The sequence below is a fragment of the Ovis canadensis genome, chromosome 16 (assembly GCF_042477335.2).
Source record: "Ovis canadensis isolate MfBH-ARS-UI-01 breed Bighorn chromosome 16, ARS-UI_OviCan_v2, whole genome shotgun sequence".
Classification (NCBI taxonomy): Eukaryota; Metazoa; Chordata; class Mammalia; order Artiodactyla; family Bovidae; genus Ovis; species Ovis canadensis.
Window position 1 is genome coordinate 61,939,351 of NC_091260.1, and position 19,371 is coordinate 61,958,721.

General features: G+C 35.1%; 1 non-coding gene across 1 annotated transcript; it reads left to right on the plus strand.

Moving 5' to 3' along the window:
* Nucleotides 1-8,164: 8,164 nt before the first annotated feature.
* On the plus strand, nucleotides 8,165-8,237 carry TRNAF-GAA (transfer RNA phenylalanine (anticodon GAA)). Its single transcript has one exon. It is a non-coding gene; the product is annotated as a tRNA-Phe (tRNA).
* The last annotated feature ends 11,134 nt before the right edge of the window (nucleotides 8,238-19,371 follow it).

The following is a 19,371-nucleotide window of genomic DNA, read 5'->3' on the forward strand; positions in this document are numbered from 1 at the left end:
CTGGGGAAAAAAAAAAAGAGAGAGAGAGAAAGAGAGAAGAAAATAATAGGCCCAAACTTTAAGCAAGTAAGGAGCAGAACTTGAGTTTATCTCGGGCTATTGGGATGACCACATTTTCACCACTAAGGTATACTAAGGTGTACCCTGAAGAAAAAACAGCCACAGGCTATTGATTTACATGAAAGGGTAAAAAAAAATCATCATAAATAAAATTTTGAATTTTAAATTTATGTTCCATATATTACCATCTAAATGACAATACCCAAAGAATACTTGATGATTTACACATTTCCCATTTATTCCTAATACCAGCATCCTTTAACTTGCCTAGAAGAAGTTTGCACACCATGATGTCTTGTTTTTTTTACAGGAATCAGTTTTTACAGGAAAACACAAATGTCTTAGTGGACTTTTAGGTTTATTCTTGGTGAATACAAGTACATAGATGTGTACATGCTCAGTTGCTCAGTCGTGTCTGACTCTGCAACCCCATGGACTGTAGCCCACTGGGCTCCTCTGTTTATGGGATTCTCCAGGAAGAATATTGGAGTAGTTAGCCATTTCCTTCTCCAGGGGATCTTCCCAACCCAGGGATCAAAACTGTGTCTCTTGTATCTCCTGCATTGGCAGGCAGATTCTTTACCACTGTGTCACCAGTTATTATTAATATCACATTTATCACATTTCCAGTAAAAAGGTTTCTATTGTGTGCCAGTAGTTATAAGAATCCCTGCCCCTGCATCCCCAACCCCAAGTGTGCATGCACATTCACTCATGTCCAACTCTTTGTGACCCCATGTACTCTTGACTCCTTTTTCCATGTAATTTTCCAGGCAAGAATAACTGGTGTGGGTTGTCATTTCCTTCTCCAGGGTCTTCCCAATTCAGGAATCAAACCCATGTCTCGTGTTTCTCCTGCGTTGCTAGGTGGGCTCTTTACCACTGAGCCACCAGGGAAGCCCATCTGTATAGATACATGACAGTAAAAACAGCTTTTATTATTAATCAAAATTTCTCTTTTCATCCAGAACTGAAGAATGGACATGTCTCAGGTACCACAAGAGGAAGCAAGAGAAAGCTCCATGGCAAGAAACTGAAGCATGTGCTGGAATGCCATCCAAAAAATACAAGTTGAGTCTTTTCTGGGTACACATAGTCTGTGGAAAGGATATTTTGAAGTCCTGTGGTCATCAAGCAGGTATCCTTGGGTTCCAAAGGCAATAGAAAGCTAGAGGCATGGACGTAATCTAGAGTAAAGATCTATATCATGGTCCTCCAGGGCACATTGTACCCATACATGCTGGAGTCCCTCTGTCCACTGCCTTTGCTCCTTCAGAGAAGGTCAAAGATGACCTTTGAGGAAGATAACACTAAGATTTTATCTAAAGTGAAATAAAATCCAGAAAAAAATAGAATGAGAAGAAAATGATAACCAACATCATCGATTTTCTAAAGGATGAAAAATCAGCAGGAAAAGTTTTGGGTATAGAGGCCTGGCTGGTGTGGCTGAGCAGATGGCTTGTACATGTTGCTGAAGTCCTATCTGAGCAAAATCTGGTCCAGAGATGCAAATAAACCCTCTTCCATCTCTTCTTAGCTGATGAAATAAGAGTGTTTATTGTTCAAAAATAATCCACTATGAACTTAATGAGTATTTCTGCTGGCAGAAAAGAGACTAGAGAGTAGGGCAGGTGGACATTAACATTTCTAATTTTAAAACCATCTTAGTTAGTTAGACTTTATTGCCACCGTGTTAAACCAGATTTTGCATTTACTTTCTGAAGATAATTCATTTCATGCATGATTTCTTGGGGCATATTCTTCTTTCCTGGAGTCATCAGAATTTTTGCAACATAGAATAATATATCTAGTATATAGTAAAATAATAGGATTTTACAAACATGTAGTGAAATAAGAAAAATATTTGCTATATCATTGCTTGGAATGCCACCTTAATCCCAAACTCTAAGACCCATTCACCTTATTCACAGAAATTCATGCTTTATTTTTCTCCCCCCCTAGGTAGTATGGAATGTTGAGTTACAATTTCTTCCTCTGTTTAGTGATCTGAGCTATGTGCTGACTTTTGGTGCTTACAGATTTATTACAAACTATAGTTGCTAGTATAAATTTCTTAGCCTTGTGACCTTCATATATATATAATTGGCCAGAAAAATGAACAAGCAATAAAATAAAACCAACAAAATGCCCTCTTATGTCCAGAACAATTAAAAAGAAACACTTCTCTGTGTCAGAGACAAGAAGCTATCTCCAAAACTATCTCCTCTCCATAGTAGAGAGTTGTAGCTTGAAATTGAATACTTAGGCAAGAACTGTATTTCCCAGTTCCCTTGCAATTATGAATGTTATGTGATTAGTCCTTCCCAGTAGATAGTAAATGGAATTGATGTACACTATATCTAAACTAAGTCTTTTAGGAAACCAATATGTCTCTTCTATAATCTCTTTTTCCCAACCCAGTGACTGAATCTATTGTTTTATGAGAAATAAATACACATATTTTTTATTCTTCTGGGTGATGGCTATTGGAATTTACCATTCCATCCTTGGATGTCTTCACTAACATATCCTCTCTCTGCTACTGATTGCAAAGCGTTTTTAAGTTTTCCAAAGATCTTAAAGTCTATACAACTATCCAGGGTCTTTTGTAACTTGGCTACTTTCAAAGTGAGCAGAAACACTTTGCAGATATTTGAATATGCCTCTTGGTGTTGGGCTTCCCTCATGGCTCAGCTGGTAAAGAACTGGCCTGCCAATGTAGGAGACACAAGAGACACGAGTTTGATCCTTGAGTCAGGAACGTCCCCTAGAGAAGGAAATGGTAACCCACTGCAGTATTCTTGCCTGGAGAATCCCATGGACAAAGGAGCCAAGTGGGCTAGCATCCATGGGGTCACAAAGAGTTGGACATGACTGAATATGCTTGCACAAATGGGTGGGGGAATGAAGGGGCAGGGATTCTTATCACTATTGGCACACAATAGAAATCTTTTTACTGGAATAATAAATATGATAGGAATAATGCTCAGTGCACAGTGATAAAGAATCTGCCTGCCAGTGCAGGAGATATAAGAGACATGGGTTTGATTCCTGGGTTGGGAAGATCCTCTGGAGAAGGAAGTGGCCTCCTGTTCTAATATTCTTGCCTGGAAAATTCCATGGACAGAGGAGCCTGGTGGGTTACAGTCTGTGTGGTTGCAAAGAGTCAGACACAGTTGAGTGACTGAGTACGCATACAATGCACATAGATGTATAGTGATTTTTACCATCTCTTAAGGTGGAAATATATTCTCTTGAATTTAACAAACATTATTTGCTGTGTCCATGAACATTCATTGACAGGTTTGATGAGATTGCACATCCTGCCTTCCTTTTCCACACAGCAAATGCTAGTTTCATGAAACAAGTGTTTTAAATGAAAATGAATAGGTAGGAAATAAACTAAAATGTAAATCTAGGCCCATAGTTGGATAGTTGACAGCTGCATGTCTGAGGGGAAAAATAGTCAATATTTTCTGTGATGATAGATTGAAATGAGAATAAAATACAGCTGGATTTCATCAGATATTTCTCAACAGGATACATTTCCCTCAGACTTAAAATAAGTATCTAGAGGAGTATGGAGCTTTAGATTATTCATCAATCATAAATTGTATTGCTTTTATTTGAATATAAATATTGGTAATTTTTATGCATGCAAATGGGTATTTCAGAAATAAGACATACATTGCTAAATGCTGTTTGTAATAGATTCAGGCTTGCTCATGTGTAACTATGTAATTACTCCTCTGAGTTTCCACCAAAACAATGTGCTTAATTCCTATTTCTTACAAGATTAAAAAATATATGACTGTACCCCAGTGAGCTCATAAACTGTGTTTTGAAAAACACTGCAGCCACTTTCACTTTCACTTTTAGGGCTTCCCTTGTGGCTCAGGTGGTAAAGAATTCACCTGCAATGTGGGAGACTGGGTTCTATCCCTGGGTTGGGAAGATACCCTGGAGAAGGGAAAGGCTACCCACTCCAGTATTCTGGCCTGGAGAATTCCATGGACTGTATAGTCCATGGGGTCACAAAGAGTTGAACATGACTGAGTGACCTTCAGTTTCACAGCTACTTAGAGTTTCTTTCAGATATGTCATAATTATGTTCAGATATGTGCTTAAACAGTATGTTTTAAACAGTATCCACAAGAAATAAGACCTCATTTATGAAATATAAACCACCCTTCCATTAACATAAGTTTAGTTTATTAAATAAAATACATTTGTAAATATTTTCCTTTTATGTTTTTCATACAGAATTTTATGTTTTTTTTTTCCTATTTTACTGTGTATGATATTAAAATTCCTGTTAGATTATCACCATTTATAATGTGAGGGAAAACCTTTCTTAATTACCTGTAAACAAGAGAAACTCATGCTGTCAGACTGCAAATGTTGTGAAAGCTAATGGCAAAGATTATGTAGGTATTCATTGCTCTAAGGACAAAGATTGAAATTTAGCCTGGCTCACAAACCCTCAATCATCTGTTCTCCATTTGCCTCACAGGTCTCATTTAGCATTATCCTCTCACCTCATGCTCTATGCTTCAACTATTCTGACCTCTTTTCAGTTCCATATTGAACATTCCAGGCTATTTAGCTTGTCTGAAATTTTCTTTCCCTGCTCATCCACTGCATTCAGCCCTTGTTAGTTGAATCTTACTTCCTGTCAGATCTTAGTTCAGTAGTCACTTCCTCAGAAAATCTTACTCTAGCCTCCATACATAAGTGATTTTCATCTGATGTGTACTTTATCATCATGACCCTCTCCTTCCTATGTTTTATCCTATTAAAACCTGCATTTGTTTGTGTGATGCTCTGTTGAATATTATTCTTTCTTGCTAAGCTGAAAGGCTATGCCATTTTTAGTCATATTTATATTTTCTTCACTGGAAAAAAACCTGTTGCATATAGCTAGAGCTGAATAAGTATCAGTTAAGTGAAAGAATGAATGAATAAAGTAGGTTTTATTTGTATCAGGATCAATGTCTAACAAAAGGAATATTGGACATGAATTGAGTTACTGATGATGTATTTTAAAATGTTTTAAGGTACTATAGTGCTTCCCAGGTGGTGCTAGTGGTAAAGAACCTGCCTGCCAAGGTAGGTTAGAGGTAAAACATGTCAGTTTGATTCTCGGTCGGGAAGATCACCTGGAAAAGGGAATGACAATCCACTCCAGTATTCTTACCTGTAGAATCCCATGGACAGAGGAAACTGGTGGGCAACAGTTCATTGGGTCGCACAGAGTCAGACACAACTGAAGCATGGCATGGCAAATCACTATAAAATAAAACTCCATTTTCAATTAGGCTTTGAAGGGAAAAAAAAGATGCTTCCTTTCTAAACTTTGATAAATTTCAGTGAAAAACATGGTAGTAAGAAAAAGGCAAAATGTAAGTATAATATTTAGAAAGACAGGATTTCAGCATTCCTTACACATTCTTAATTTACAAGTATGCGTTCATAGTACCAATGATCTTACAAACAAACAAACAAAAAAGAGATTATACAGAAAAGAAAGAGATGAAGAAGGAAGGAAGAAGAGGAAGGGTGAAAAGAAGTTGCTCTTGATAGGGAGTCAACATTTGGATGAAGGAATGACAGTGAAGAAGGGAATGAATCTGGATGAGCTATTTATATATTTGTCCTTAAAACTAAGAGGCAAATCAAACTCATTACTGCCTTAAAGAAACAGAATAGAATTTGGGGCACCCAAATTATAAAACCACGTTTAAAAGTGATGAAGGAATGCTAAGAAAAGAGAGAACAAGAGAGGAGAAATGATGAATTATGTGTATAATGTATACTTAAATTGGTACTGAGCCACATACAGACCTCAGGGGCACAACAAAGGCTAAAATCACTGGACTGAATTTTGAGCTTATGTCCAAGAGACAAAGATTGCAGTTTAAGTACAATCAATTGTCTGCTTAAACAAACCAACACACACAAATATCAATACTGTTTGGATGAATGTAACAGAATCTAGAGTCTCTAAACATAGCATTGAAAATGCCCAAGCTACATCTTAAACTTATTAAATGTATGAAGAAAAAGGAAAATATGACTGGATTTCAAGAGGAAGGGCAACAGGAAAGTTATTTAATAAGGAGCAAATAATATCAATGAACACTTTGCAAAATAATATATGCATAAAGCCAGTAAGCTCATAAATGTAATCAGCAGTGCTAGAGAAAAATAAAATGAAAATGAAATCTCCAATTGAGCTAACAGTACAAAGAAATATAAGAAAACTATCACATGATCAATAGAATTTAAAAAAATACATAGGGATAAATTTAACCAAGAGAGTGAAAGATTACAAGACTTTAAAACAGAAATTGAAAAGATACAATTGAATAGAGTGATACTCTATGATTGTGGTTTATAATAATTAACATTGATAAAATGTTGATATTACCCAAATTGATCAATAGATTCAATGAAATTCCTATAAAATTGTGATGGTATTTTCACATAAACAAACAAACAAAATTAAATCTATGGAACCACAAAGGACCTTGAATAGCTAAAGCAATGCTATAAAAGAATAACACAGCAAGAGGGACTACAATTACTGATTTCAAACTATACTACAAAGCTATAGTAAATAAAACAGTATGGAACTGGCAAAAAAAAAATAGACACAGAACAGTGAAGGAGAATAGGGAGGCCAGAAATAAGCCATTGTATGTACAGTCAACCTAATATTAGATAGGAGAGTGAAGAATAATCAAGGGAGAAAAATGGTATTGGTAAAAATGGGTAATTGTATGCAGAGAACTAAAATCAGATCCTTATCTTATACCACTCAAAAAATTGAACTCAAAATAGATTAAAGACCATAAAATGAGAACTGATATCATAAACTCCTAAAAGAAAACTTCGGGAAGAAGCATTTTGACTTTTGTCTTGGCAATACTTTTTTTCAGTTATGACACCAAAAACACAGACAACAAAATGTAAAAAATCAACTAGTGGGATTACATCAAATGAAAAACTGCACAGAAAAAGAAAAAAATCAACAAAACAAAAAGGTATCCTACAGCATGGGAAAATGTTTGCAAATTGTGTATTGGGTAAAGACGTATTAAAAACTCATATATATAAAAACAGCAAAAAAAGACAATTGAAATAAAAAATGGACAGAAGACCTGAATAGGCATTTTTCCAAGGAATATATAAAGATGGCCAACAAACACATAAAAATGTATTAAACATTAATAATCATCAAGGAAATGCAGATCAAAACAAAAAAAAATTAGATACCATCTCATACCTCTTAGAATGGCTATCAACAAGAAGATAAGAGATAATCTGTGTTTGGCTAAAGAAAAGGAAACCCTTGTGAACAGTCAGCCGCTGTGGAAAGCAGTATGGAGTTTCCTTAAAAAATTAAATATAGAACTGTCATATGATTCAACAATCCCACTTGTGAGTATATATCTAAAATAAATGAAAAGATATTGAAAATACATCTGTAATCCATGTTTACTGCACCATTATTCACAACAGCCAACATGTGGAAACAACTTAAGTGCCCATCAACAGATGAATTGATAGAGATATGGTATATATATTCATACAAAGTGATATTATTGAGCCATGAGAAAGAAGGAAATCCTGCCATTTGCAACATGGATAGCCCTTGAGGGTGTTATATTATGTGAGGTAAGTTAGAGAAATGCAGATAAGTGTAACATCACTTAAACATGGAATATAAAAATGGTAAATTTATAATAACAGAGAATAGAATTGTGGTTATCAGGGGTTAGATAGCAGCAGAATTGAAGAGATGTGGTTTAACAATACAAAGTTGCAACTAGATAAGTAGATCCTGAAGATCTATTGTACAGCATAATGATTACAGTCAACACTTCTGTATAAACTTCAAATTTGCTAAGAGACTAGGTCTTCATTGTTTTCACCACACACACACAAAAGATAATTAAGTGACATGATAGAGGTGTTAACTAAGGCAATGGTGGTAATCATATTGCAATGTACAAATGTATCAAGTCAAGCTGGACATCTTAAACTTACACAATGTTATATGCTAATTATAGCTCAATTAAATAAATAATAATAGTGAGTGGCTGAAATAGCTCAACTGCGAGAGTGTTAGACTGAAGATCTAAAGGTCCCTGGTTCAATTCCAGCTTTCAGCAACTATTTCTGATCCTTTAGGCTTCCCCAGTGGCTCAGATGGTAAAGAATTTGCCTGTAATGTAGGAAACTCAGGTTCAGTCCCTGGGTCAGGAAGATCCCAGAGAAGGGAATGGCTACCCACTCCAGTATTCTTGCCTGGAGAATTCCATGGACAGATGAGCCAGGCAGGCTACAGTCCATAGGGTCACAAAGAGTCGGACAACACTAAACAATTAGCACTTTCAAACAAATAATAAAGAGTGAGGACACCAAAATTGGCATGGATGTGGAGCAACCAGAATTCTCAGACATTGTTTCTGAGTTATTGATAAAAGTAAGCATATTCCTATCATTTGATGTATCAACTATAATTCTAGCTATTAGCCACATTAAAAAAATTATATTAGCTTTGTTTATAATATCCCTAAACTGGAATCATCCCAGATGATCAGACATGCATTTTTCTTATTCCTTAGGCTTTGAAAATTCCTTCAGTTCAGTTCAGTTCAGTTGCTCAGTGGTGTCTGACTCTTTGTGACCCCATGAAGCACAGCACGCCAAGCCTCCCTGTCCAACACCAATTCCCAGAGTCCACGCAAACCCATGTCCATCGAGTTGGTGATGCCATCCAACCATCTCATCCTCTGTTCCCCTTCTCCTGCCTCACTATATAAGTTTAGTGTTTTATCCAAAATAATTCTGATTAAAAAGTGTAAGTTCAGTAATTCTCAAAAAATATTTTTCTCCTTAAAATTATGTCTCAAGGAATGCTGCTTAATGGCAGTTTATATGTAATGATATAGAGAGATGAAAAATGAGAATCAGAAAAGGAGGAAAGAAGGAAGGAGGGAAGAGAGGAAGGAATGGAAAGGGAGGAAGATCAGAATGTAAATAGATTTAATAAAGGTAAACTTTTAAGTAAAATCACAGAAATAAAAAATATAGCTATTACTCACTATAGGAGGTTATGTTTCACGAATATAATTGTCTTCAGCAATTTGGCCCATGGTTAAAGGCTTACAGGCAGTCTTTGTATAGTAGATCTATTTAATTCTTGATCCTAGGGAAAAATACATTAAGAAATGCTCAGAGGTCTTCCACACAGAGAATTCCAAAATTATAGCATACCTAAATCTTTTAGAATATTGCAATTTTAATCTTTGTTTATTTTAATACAAAAATCTCTCCATAATTCTCATCTTTGTGCTTTTCTCAATCTATCTTGAATGCTAAAACCAGATTTCTGTTATTTATGTTAGGTTAGTTAATCCTGCTTCCATTAAACATCAGTGAAAAATCCAATCTGGTTTTTTTTCCTTTTAAAAAAACATGATAATAAAAATAATTTTTCTAATGCTAAATGTACACAATCATCTGAAACTGAATGTTTCAAGAATTTTCCCTATGTAAAAAAAAAGTATATTCTCATAACTAAACAGCTATCTTATCCCAGATTCAGTTCTAGATATTGTGAATAGAGTGCTAATGATAAAGATAATATCCATATTTTATGGGGTTTTATCTTGGTTGGGAAACTAATCAGTCTAATAGACACACATACACAAAATATTTCTGATTGTAAAAAGTGTTAAAATGATATGATACATAGTGCTTTGGAAGTACAAATTGAGATTTATTTGGTGTACATTCTGTAACTTTCTAAAATATTGACATTCTTATTGATACCAACCATATGAATATCCAGGAGAGTACATTTTAGGCAGGTTGAAATGTGAAGGCTCTAAAGTGTATATGAACTTGGTATAACTTTAGAACCACCTGAAAGTCAGGATGGTGGAAGTGGATGTAGTGAAGGAAAAAGTGGGGTATGGTAAAGTTGGAGGGATAGGCAAGTTCATGGAGGGACTAAAAGGCCACGGTGAAGAATTTGTAAATTTGTAATTTTTTCATAAGGCAATGGCAACCCAGTCCATTACTCTTGCCTGGAAAATCCCATGGACGGAGAAGTCTGGTAAGCTGCAGTCCATGGGGTCGCGAAGAGTCCGACACGACTGAGCGACTTCACTTTCACTTTTCACTTTCCTGCATTGGAGAAGGAAATGGCAACCCACTCCAGCATTCTTGCCTGGAGAATCCCAGGGACAGTGGAGCCTGGTGAGCTGCTGTCTATGGGGTCACACAGAGTTGAACACGGTTGAAACGACTTAGCAGCAGAAGCAGCAGCTGCATAGTAAAAGTCTATACTTTATGGTAATCTTGGGCTTGTCTGGAGAATTCCATGGACAGAGGAACCTGGTGGCCTATATTCCATGTGGTCACAAAAGAGTCAGACACGACTGAGGGACTAACACAACACATTGTAAAAACCACTGACAAATATTCATTTTCTAAATTTTTTTTACACTGTGTATATTAATGTGTAGATAAACATGGAAGTCAGAGTATAAAGAACAATAAGTGACATTCATTGTAATCTAGACAAGAAACAATAAGATCTTGGAAAAGGGGATTTTTACAAGAGAGAGTTAAGTAGATTTTGGCTTTAAGTTCTGAATAAAATCCAAGACTCAGTTTGGATACTGCTTATGTAATTTATCGACAACTAAGTTGAGCTATCAAAAATGCAGTCACATATATATATGAGCCAGAATCTCTAGGGAAACACAAAATTAACTCTAGAAGAGTTAGACACACACACACACACACACACACAAAGGAAATGTGGGTTAGAATTTTATTATGGCAGCCAAAAACAAAATAAGCACCCAAAATTAATTAATGTATAAGTTTTATAAGTGGGGATATTAACAGAAAAAACTATTACAATCTTATTCTAGTCTTCATTTATCAGACAAGACATACCTTTTAAAAATGATTAAAGCAGTGGAGAGTTAAAAATTAAATGAGAAATACTAGAAGAAACTGAGGACACTTAGCTTAAATGACTAGTATCACAGTGGTCATAATATTTGCTTTATAATATTTTGCTATGTCTTGAGCAAAATTTGAGGGTAGATTTATGGGAGATACATACTAAATGCAATATACACTACCATAAATATTAATATAAATAATTACATTCATCTGAAGTGTGTGAGTACCTCTTGCATTATTTATTTATCAATCTTCTCCTCCCTATCATGGATTATTGAGTCACTGATACTATTTTAAAGACTGTTAAAGAATTTTTCATCTACTCCAAAAAATGATACAACCTATATATAGGTTTATCAAATAGGTTATCATTCAAATTGGAACCTATGTGAGTATAAAGGAGCTTTACTAATATTTGGAGGCTTCCCTGGTGGCTCAGAGGTTAAAGCGTCTGCCTCCAATGCAGGAAACCCGGGTTCGATCCCTGGGTCAGGAAGATCCCCTGGAGAAGGAAATGGCAATCCCCTCCAGTATTCTTTCCTGGAGAATCCCATGGACGGAGAAGCCTAGTAGGTTACAGTCCATGGGGTCGCAAAGAGTCGGACATGACTGAGCGACTTCACCTTACTAATATTTGGGCTTCCCAGCTGGCTCAGATGGTAAAGAACCTGCCTACAATGCGGAGACCTTGCTTTGATCTCTGGGTGGGGGAGATCCCTAGAGAAGGTCATGGTAACCCATTCCAGTATTCTCACTTGGAGAATCCCAGGGACACAGGGGTATGATGGGCTACAGTCCACGGGGTCAAAAAGAGTTGGACACAACTGAGCAACTAACACTTTCACTTTAACTTTTCTAATATTTAAGATGGAAAAACATAGTATAGAAAATAGATCAGAATGCATGGTTAGTCTCCTTGTAAATGATAAACCAACACCACCCTCATATTGCTTTTTAAATCCTCTTAACTCTTTAATCCTCTTCACCTCCAACCCTCTATGCCAACCATATTTTTGATGTTCACCTGCACAATATTACTCCTCCTAACTAATCTACTCTAGCCCCTTTAAGTTGTAATAAGCCAGATCTGAATGCAATCTTTTTATCTTTTTATTTTAAAATCCAATGCCAGAGATAGATAACTTTTACCTTGACTTTAGCAGCTCTCCACTTAGAATGAAGAGACCTAATATTTATTCTCCTGAACCATTTCTGTTCTGCTACACTTGCTCAGTAAAGTTCCAACTCAGCTTCCTTCCAGAAATACAGGTATCTGTACCATCCTGAGTGATAACCATGTAACTTTAACTTTAATGCTTAAAGAAATCCTTAAATCTCTCTATGCTAATCAGCAATCCTTTGATATATTGTGTTATCCTTCTCTTTCATTTGTCTTCTCACAACTCCTGTAAAACCACCATTAATAACATTGGGCTAAGCTGGAGTAAATTTTTTCTTAGGGCTGACTTTGAAAATATAAAAATATTTTTTATTTCATTGTATACTCCTGGAAGAATACAAATTTTCTTCATTTTGTGGGTAAGCTCTTTACCTTGAGCCCTTGTTTTTGTTTTTTTGGACATTTCCAAATATTATGCTGAAGCATGATTTCATCAGTAGTTTCCCTTATCCTATAATTAAGATCACATTTCACTTTTTATTATAAATAAAAGGAAAATAAATATATTACTCAGATTCTCACATATTGTTTCTCTTCCAGGCAAGTTTTTCTTTTTTCTTTTTTTTATAATTATAATGTATCTTGATCTCCTCATTTCTCATTTCTTTCACAATCTACTAGCCAACATCTGCCTCAGTGAAGTCAAAGAAGGTCCTGGCTAGGTTCCCAAATTGTATATTGCTTACTTCATTCAATATATACTTGATGAACAACCAATATGTTCCAAGCACTGTTGAATTGCTCAGATTAAATCGATGTTTAAAAGAAGAAAAGAAGCACACAAGTTTGTATTCTACTGGGCTAAAGATACTTAAAAAATCAATGAACATACTCAGTAGATAGATTATGTTATATGTGAGGAGTTTGTGAGTGATAGTGTGTTTGTGTGTGTGTGTGTGTTTAAAGAATAAAATGTGAAAAAAGAAGACCATAGTAAAGGGGATCAGAACTGGCCTGGAAGGTGAATCATATTTTTTAATTGAGTGGTTATGACTGACTTTATTGAAAAAATGATACTGAAAAAAAGGAATGAAAATAGCTACATGAATTTGCAAAGGGTTCATGCATAGTAAGTTCAAGATATGTCAAAAAGGTCAATGTGGCTAGAGCAAGGGTGAGCTTATTAACTTTTAAAATGGTGGCTTTTAGAAGTATCATCCAGTATTTTATATTGAGACTAGATTTCAGAGGTCAGAGACATATATATGGAGGCAGATAGGAAACTATTATAATAATCCAGGAGGAAGCTGAAGGACTTTGACCAATAGGGTAGCATATGGGGTGATTAGAAATACTGCTAGATGGTAGACGTGATCATATTCTGAATGTTTCAAGGTAGTTCCAAAAATATTGGACTTTGCATCTAAAAAAGAAGGGATAATCCTAGCTTTTTAGCCCAACAACTGATTCAAATGGATCTTGATTACGATTTTCAAAAGACATGAATAGCAGCAGTCATTAAGAAGACAGAAAAGCCAGGAGGAAAAAGCATTCAAAGAGACTTTTTTTTCTCATTTTAATTTTTAAATTATGAAATTATGATAATTCATTTACAGGAGACTTGGAAAATACAGAACAAAGTTACATATAATTCTACTATGTATTGCAATTATTTTCAAGTAGATAAATTAAGATTTTTTAGTCAGAATTTCAATATCAAACTCTCAAAAAATAATTAAATATACACAAAATTATGAGGATATAGTAAACCTGAAAAACACCATGAACAAATTGAACATAATTAAGACTTATATAATTTTCATACAACAATAGGATACACGTTCTATTCAAATTCCCATAGACTATAAACTAGGAGACACTGGAAGATATCCAGGGACATAAAACAAGATTCAAAAATTTCATGATCCAGTGGTATTGAAATCATACAGAGCCTGTTCTCTCATTACAGACAGTGGAGTTATGTTAGAAATCAATATCAAAGGATATTGAAAATATCCCACATATTTTCAAGTGCAATGTGACATTTATCAAGAGAGATCTCAATGAGACAAATCTTGAGAAACCTCTCAGCACTTTACCACATGAAATGTGGTCTTCAGACAACAGCAGAGGCAGCACCTAAGAGTTTGTTTGAAATGCAAAATCTCAGTCCCAAATCCAACCTACTAAATCAGAATCCCCACTTTCACAAGATGTTTGGGGATCTTAAAAAAATACGTTATATCAGAATATAATGAGGAAGCACAAAGTTGACAAAAGTGGAAAATTATTTTCAATAATTCCCTGGAAAACAGTAGAAACATTTAAGGGTGAATGATTATTTTTAATGTGGAGGAAATTTATTGAAATATTGCTGTTAACTTTTTTTAATACAGGAAAATTGATGCTATAACCTCTCCATGAAGTTAAAATATCTACTTTAACCAAAACCTTTTTCTTTTTCAATCTTAAAATGCTCATCTCAAGGCTATTTCTTTCTTCAACAGTTTTCTGAACTATTATCAGGCTCCTCTATCTTAGTCTCTCTAGAATCCTTTCTTTTCCTGTCTTTGTTATTCATCTTTCTTATCATTGCATTAGATCCTACCAGGTGTTATGGCTATTAGATAATTTGTTCAAATCCTAAACTGTTAGATCCTTAAAGACAGGAGTGGGGGTCTTCTTTAAAAGTACTTTATGGCCAAATATAAAACATCTGAATATGATTGCATGTTTATTTCAAGATATCTTATTCTTTCTTATACATACTGCCTCAAAACTACAGGAAGCAGATTTCATCAGCTCAGACGGGTCAAATATCTTGTCCAAACTCACTCAGCTTGTGAGTTACATTCATAGGATTCTACGTCTTGAAGCTAGAGGCTATGATTGTATTATTTTACAAAATTGTTTTGACAAAGGGTCTAAAATTCTCCACATCCTTCTTTTATGTCTGTAACTTTTCTTTCTCTCTGTGTAGCAAATTTTGGAAACTGATGCCAGTTCTCTCAGAATTTCTTTTCATACTTAAAGCATGAGATAGTAATTTATATTAAACCTATAATTCACCTGACAGTGATGCTAATTATTAAATAAAATAATACATCTAAAATTCATGTGCTAATGAATCCATCTTAGCCTTACTCTTATTTTTCATTTCTATGCTTTCTGTAGAGTATATCATATTTTTCCTCACATAATAAGTGCTCAGTAAAATTTGACAGTGATTTCCATATAATAAAACACAAACTACCATTATTTCACTTCTTTTTAGGACAGATTTCTTTTTTTTTAACCTATAGATTTTTTTGTAGTGTCTCCTTGACTCATGATTAACTTTCCTTAACATTACCAAACTTTATCATGTCTTACGGTCTCCTAGTAAGGAGACTCCAAAGCAACAAGGCAGCAAATTGTGCCTGCTTAGGTTTTACACTTGCCACAGAGAATTGACCTTTTTCATTTTCATTAATAGGAAAAAAAAAATCTTAAATCGCTTTAAAAAAAGAAACAAAGAATTCTTAAAGCAGATTTCCAACACTAATAGTCTATGAAAACAGTTTTAACAAAGAAGACTGACTTTTCTCTGAGAAGCCACAAGTAATTGTTTTGTCAGTATGAGAACCAAAAGCATTTGGTTTATACATTTAGTTTATACATGTGGTATGACTGTCTTAATCTTTTAGTTCATCAAATCCCAAGGAGTGAGCAAAAGACAAAGATTGTAGCTTTAGCTGCCAAAGAGAGTGTGAATCATTTCTCACAAGATTTTAAATATCCTTTTTTTAGCTTGAAGGCATAAAGCAACCGACCTGAATGAAAACAGATTTAGGCTGTAACAAGAAGACAGAATTTAACCAGCATATGCTAAAGTGCCTTACTGAAACAGAACAAAAGTTTTATGCATAAATGCTACCTCAGAAAAAAAGCATGCATAAAATTATTCAGACTGTGTTTGCTGGACCTTATTATATCCAGAAAGATTATAAGAACTTTTCTAGGATAAAGAAATTACAAAAAAAAAAAAAATCTGTCATGAGGAAGGATTTTTGATACTATTTATTGATACAACTTTTTAGTAAAATCAACTTCCTAGCTCTAATATAAAACTTATAGCTAAGTTAATTATGTATTGCTCTATATTTTCATTGGATTGACAATCTTTTACTGAAGTAATATATAGTATTTAAATATTTTTGTTTTTGTTCAGTTCCTAAGTCTTGTCCAACTCTTGTGCCCCCATGGACTCTAGCCCTCCAGGCTCCCCTGTCCATGGGATTTCCCAGACAAGAATACTGGAGTGGGTTGCCAGTTCCTCCTGCAAAGGATCTTCCCAACCCAGGGATCGAACCCACATCTCCATGTCTCCTTCATTGCAGGTGAATTCTTTTCCACTGACCCACCAAGGAAGCCGTACTAATGTTTAGTAATAACATTGAAACTTACAATACCGTGTGCAATAGACAGCCAATGGAAATTTGCTGAATGACTCAGGGAACTCAAACAGGGCCTCTGTAAAAATCTAGAGGGATGGAATGGGGAGGAAGATGGGAGCAGGTTTGAAAGAGAGGGAACATATGTATACCTATGGCTGATTCTTCTTGTTGTTTGACAGAAAACAGAAAAATTCTGTAAAGCAATTACCCTTCATTTTAAAAATAAATTAATTAAACCATTAGCCAGAATCATCAAGAAACAAAGGGAGAAAAATCAAATCAACAAATTTAGAAATGAAAATGGAGAGATCACAACAGACAACACAGAAATACAAAGGATCATAAGAGACTACTATCAGCAACTAAATGCCAATAAAATGGACAAGTTGGAAGAACTGGACATATTCTTTGAAAAGTACAACTTTCCAAAACTGAACCAGGAAGAAATAGAAATCTAAACAGACCCATCACAAGCACAGAAATTAATCAGAAATCTTCCAGCAAACAAAAGCCCAGGACCAGATGGCGTCACAGATGAATTCTACCAAAAATTTAGAAGAGCTAACATGTACCCTATTCAAATTCTTCCAGAAAATTTCAGAGGAAGGTAAACTCCCAAACACATTCTATGAGGCCACCATCACCCTAATACCAAAACCTGACAAAGTTGCCACAAAAAAAGAAAACTACAGGCCAATATCACTGATGAACATAGATGCAAAAATCCTTAACAAAATTCTACCAATCAGAATCCAACAACACATTAAAAAGATCATACACCGTGACCAAGTGGGCTTTATCCCAGGGATGCAAGGATTCTTCAATATCTGCAAATCAATCAATGTAATGCATCATATTAACAAATTGAAAAATAAAAGCCATATGATTATCTCAATAGATGCAGAGAAGGTCTTTGACAAAATTCAACATCCATTTATGATAAAAACCCTCCAGAAAGCAGGAATAGAAGGAGCATACCTCAACATAATAAAAGCTATATATGACAAACCCACAGCAAACATTATCCTCAAGGGTGAAAAATTGAAAGCATTTCCCCTAAAGTCAGGAACAAAAAGAGGGTGCCCACTCTCACCACTACTATTCAACATAGTTTTGGAAGTTTTGGCCACAGCAATCAGAGCAGAAAAAGAAATAAAAGGAATCCAAGTTGGAAAAGAAGAAGCAAAACTCTCACTGTTTGCAGATGACATGATCCTCTGCATAGAAAACCCTAAAGACTCCACCAGAAAATTATTAGACCTAATCAATAAATATAGTAAAGTTGTAGGATATAAACTCAATACTCAGAAATCTCTTGCATTCCTATACGCTAACAATGAGAAAACAGAAAAACAAATTAAGGAAACAATACCATTCATCATTGCAACGAAAAGAATCAAATAATTAGGAATATATCTATCTAAAGAAACTAAAGACCTATATGTAGAAAACTATACTGGTGAAAGAAACCCAAGAGGACACAAATCAATGGAGAAATATACCATGTTCATGGATCAGAAGAATCAATATAGTGAAAATCAGTATACTACCCAAAGCAATCTATAATTTTAACACAATCCCTATCAAGCTACCAATGGTATTTTTCACAGAGCTAGAACAAATAATTTCACAATTTGTATGGAAATACAAAAAACCTCAAATAGCCAAAGCAATCTTGAGAGAGAAGTATGGAACTGGAAGAATCAACCTGCCTGACTTCAGGCTCTACTACAAAGCCACAGTCATCAAGACAGTATGGTACTGGCACAAAGAAAGAAGTATAGATCAATGGAACAAAATAGAAAGCCCAGAGATAAATCCACGCACCTCTGCACACCTATCTTTGACAAAGGAGGCAAGAATATACAACAGAGGAAAGACAATCTCTTTAACAAGTGGTGCTGGGAAAACCTGTCAACCACTTGTAAAAGAATGAAACTAAAACACGTTCTAACAACATACACAAAAATAAACTCAAAATGGATTAAAGATCTAAACATAAGACCAGAAACTATAAAACTCCTAGAGGAAAACATAGGCAAAACACTCTCCGACATAAATCACAGCAGGATCCTCTATGATCCACCTCCCAGAATATTGGAAATATAAGCAAAAGTGAACAAATGGGACCTAATTAAAATTAAAAGCTTCTGCACAACAAAGGAAACTATAAGCAAGTTGAAAAGACAGCCTTTAGAATGGGAGAAAATAATAGCAAATGAGCAACTGACAAAGAATTAATCTCTAAAATATACAAGCAACTCCTACAGATCAATTACAGAAAATAAATGATCCAATCAAAAAATGGGCCAAAGAACTAAACAGACATTTCTCCAAAGAAGACATACAGATGGCTAACAAACACATGGAAAGATGCTCAACATCACTCATTATCAGAGAAATGCAAATCAAAACCACAATGAGGTATCATTTCACACCAGTCAGAACGGCTGCTCTCCAAAAGTCTACAAGCAATAAATGCTGGAGATGGTGTGGAGAAAAGGGAATCCTCTTACACTGTTGGTGGGAATGCAAACTAGTACTGCCACCATGGAGAACAGTGTGAAGATTCCTTAAGAAACTGGAAATAGAACCGCCATAGTACGCAGCAATCCCACTGCTGGGCATACACACTGAGGAAACCAGAATTGAAAGAGACACGTGTACCCCAATGTTAATTGCAGCATTGTGTAGAATAGCCAGGACATGGAAGCAACCTAGATGTCCATCAGCAGACAAATGGATAAGAAAGCTGTGGTGCAT